We start from the raw sequence: 4166 nt of genomic DNA on the forward strand, positions 1-4166 counted from the left end.
TAAGTGTTCTAAGCATGTTTAAGGTAGGGGAGACTAAAGTAATATTCAGTAGGTTAGGTGGATTAAATGCATTTTTGACTTACGATATTTTCAATTATAATAGATTTGTCAAGATATGACATCATGGAACCTCCAGAAGTATCTCTACACATAACCTACTGAGCATCATAGCTAAGCCTCGCCTACCTTAACGTGCTCAGAATATTTTCATTAACCTATATTGGGCAAAATCATCTGACACAAAGTCTGTTTTATAAGGTGTTGAATATCTCATGTAATTATTGACTGCTGTACTGAAAATGGAAACAGTGGTTATATGGGTATGCTTTTGCACCATTTTTTTTTCTTTTGGTACTGGGAATTGAACTCAGTGTGACCACTGAGCCACATCCCCAGCCCTATTTTGTATTTTATTTAGAGATGGGGTCTCACTGAATTGCTTAGCACCTCCCTTTTGCTGAGGCTGGCTATGAACTGATGATGCTCCTGCCTCAGCCTCTGGAGCTTCTGGGATTACAGGTATTGCCACCATGACCTGTGCTTTTGCTCTGTTTTAAAGTTGAAAAATCATGTAAGTTTAATCATTGTAAATGGGGACTATACCTTTGAGAATAATTTTGTTAAGTGAAATGATTTCCTGGTTTGGAAGAGTCATAGTTTAGTGGATGATACAGGCTTGTGGAACCACAATATTTTTATTTCTCTTAAATTAAATAATGGTTATAAAAGTTGTCTCTTTAAATATTAATATATATTGGTTCTTATTTATACTGTTATAAAATTTTATCTCATCTAACACACAATATTGGTTATTTACCTGACCAAAGTTGGGCCAATCATGTTCCCGTTTGTGCATTTGGCAATTAGATTAAGGGGTTCTCAATTATCTTCTGAAGCTGGCTGAAGTGATAACAAGCAAACTCAGGAGCTGAATGTAACCATATTTTACTAAGTGGGCCAGAGAAAAACAGTGAGGGAGAAGCAGGGATAGCAGATGGAGGGAGAGTCCAGATGGTATTCTGCTAATAGATATAACTCCTCCCTGAGATCTTCATAATGCTTCTATGTGTTTGAAAATCTCCATTGTTGCTAATACTTGTATGCTGAAGGTCTTAATTTATAAAAATATTTTCTTAAATATTAGGTGATATTTTCTACTGTTTGTTGAAAGAAATAAAGGAGATAGTGCATATAAAATGCTTGCATAGGGCCTGGCACATGTAAGTACCAATAGTAATAATGTCTGATGACTTTACTGTTGGGAGATAATTCCCCATGAATCTCTTGTGTTTCTGTAAACAGAGGCCTTCTACGTCCTTTGTTACTGACTCTTTTAAAGGTAGTTTGTGTAATAAACAAAATTGGAAAACACTGTCTCCCTCTGGAGCAAAAGGCTTCATGCTAACTATTAGAAAATATTTAGGCTGCCCTAACTCAGGGTTCTACTCCGTAATGCAACCCATTGCATGCTCAGGAATCCACCTGGGCCCGTCTGCATCATACTGTGGGACTCTGGGCCCAGGGGATCTGGCACAGATATACTGGCGCTCTTGCTGTGCTATTGGTAGTTGCATCTTTTGTTTCTAGCCAAGGAATCTTCATATCTTCTAGTAGAATCCATACAACTGTGCAGGCTAACTTGATAGGTAGCACAGCGGGTAAGATCTCATACACTTTACAGTATGATTCTTCACAATCATTACCTTTTTCTGGGCTTGACATTTTTTTTTTTCAGTTTCACTCACAGAAATATCTGAATACCAGCTACCTTTAAGACTAGATGTGCGAAGAATCTAAAGAAAAGTAATCCAGTTCAATAATTATTTGAATTCCTTTTTTTATGCAAGAAATTCTGTGAGATATGTAATGACTGCAAGGATTTCTGCCCTCCAAGAATTTGGAGTATAACCGGGAGAATAGAACATGTATACGAATAGACTTCTGCATAAAGAAGTAATAGATTAGTGTCATGTAAATGTTAAAAAAGTCTTTAGTTCAGTTAAGAATGAGATACTCTTTGGCCATAGTTATCAAGAGAGAGGATTTGAACTTTTAAAAGGGTTTCTGTTAAGAGATTGTGAATGGGCATGGTGGTGCGTGCCTATAATCCCAGCAATTTTGGATGCTGAGGCACAGGATTGCAAGTTTGACACCAGGCTCAGCAGCTTAGTGAGGCTGTAGTCAACTTAGTGAGACCTTGTCTCAAAATTAAAAATAAAAAAGGCTGGGGTGTAGCTTAGAGGTAGAATGCCCCCGGGTTCAGTTCCTAGTACTGAAAAAAAAAAAAAAAGATTGTGGGGCAAGAAGTCTATGAGTGAGCAAACACACTTTACTAATCTTGCTGCTTCCTACTCACTGCCTTTGCATATAGTGCTTTCTCAACTTGGAGCACATTTTTCTCATTATTTGGCCAATTCCTTCATATTCTTCATATCCCAGTTTAAATGCCACCTCTTTAGAAGCACCCATTTCTTCACTACACACACATACAACATGCAGATGTGGTGCTTTTTTTTAATGGATTCCTAGAGCAACCCAGTCTCCCCAAGTCCCTGAACTTACTCTTTGTATTCTTCATGGTGATGGAGACCACATTTGTTATTGTGTCTGCAGCACTGACCATAATGCTTGGCCCGTAACAAGTCTTTGATGTATACATGTTGAATGAATGAGCAAATGTTCAGAACATGGTCAGAGGTTGGCAAGGAAACCTGGAAGACTGGGGCAAAGGAATTTTATGGAGTTTGGGTGGAATTAGTGGAGATAAAAGGTGAATTAGGAAGGCTAAGGAACTTGGGCTTTTTTTTTTAAGATGTAATTTTTAATACATTATTTATTTTTGGGACTATTCAGAAGATGACCTGTGGAGCCTGGGTGAAGTAGTGGTGTTCCGTAGGAGTTGGCTGTGGGCTTAGGGTTATTTAGTGTTTTCACCAATCACCTTTCAGGTGGCCGTGATCTTGTTCATCTTTTTTTGCCATCACCAGGTGAAGAAGATCTAGAACGACTTCTCTTTCTGTTCCTCTCAGGAGAAGATGATGAACTTGAATAAGGTCTTTTTCATGGGGACCTGTGGGACCTAGAGCTGGATCTTGATTTCGACCCTCGAGGTCTTGAACGTTCTCTGGAACTGGAATGAGATCTTGACTGTGAACTGGAAGAACTTCTTGAATGGGACCTGGATCTAGACCTTGAACTTGAGGGGGATAATGAGCGTGATGAAGATTGTGAATGTGAAGATCGAGACTTTGAGCAACTTCGTCTATTAGATTTCTTTTTATTACTATCTTCTTCTTCACTGGCATCAAGATTATATTTTGAGAGATCAGCATCATCTTCATCCTCATCCTCATCTAATTTATATTTAGAAAGATCTTCATCCTCACCTCTTCTCCCTCTGATTGTTTATCTTCAACTTCCTTTAATATAGAGGCAGGACCCACTGCCTTTCCTCTGTAATTTTTCTTTTTACATCCAAACTCATCATATTCTCCATCAGATTCTTCTCTTTCTATATATTCAACATTTTCTCTTTCATTAAAACCACCACCATATCCCGTTCTTTCTTCTAATTTAGCATACTTTGGAATATTGCACATGTTACACTCTGATCTTCTGGCCCAATTTACATTACTGCAAGTTTTACACTGCCACTCATTAGCACTAAATAGGCCTTGGCTCTTTTCTGCAAGTTTCTTTCCTATTTCAGTACCCCTAGCCTTCATCATTTTTGCTTCAGTTGTTTTCTCCCGACCACATCGATTATAGCTGGTTCTTCTAGCAAAGTTTACATTTCCACATTTTTTGTCGGGGCAAATCCAGTGCCCATCACTGACTTGGAAATTCTTGGTCTACATCTTGGACTCCACCACCACAGCCATCCGCAGCTAAGTCTTCCAGGAACTTGGGCTTTATACAATAGATTCATAGGAAATTTTGAAAATGTATGAGCCCAGATGGATAAATCATTTTGGGTTCCTTTCCAGAAAATAACTATTTGCCATTCACTAGTATGGGCAAATGAATGATTTCTTCTTCCAATGTCTTGAGATGACCTGGCATAGTTTATAGGATAAACTTTATCTCTATCTCAGAGGCTAGTAGGATAGGAGGGGGTAGTGGGTCCCAGTTTTTTTCATTATGAAGGAGTACTTGAATTATTTTTC

At 38.4% G+C, this 4166-nt stretch overlaps 1 pseudogene; it reads right to left on the reverse strand.

The window, feature by feature from the left end:
- Positions 1 to 2917: 2917 nt before the first annotated feature.
- On the reverse strand, positions 2918 to 3857 carry LOC114098410 (zinc finger Ran-binding domain-containing protein 2 pseudogene; annotated as a pseudogene).
- Between the last annotated feature and the right edge of the window lie 309 nt (positions 3858 to 4166).

This window comes from Marmota flaviventris, chromosome 9, assembly GCF_047511675.1.
Source record: "Marmota flaviventris isolate mMarFla1 chromosome 9, mMarFla1.hap1, whole genome shotgun sequence".
NCBI lineage: Eukaryota > Metazoa > Chordata > Mammalia > Rodentia > Sciuridae > Marmota > Marmota flaviventris.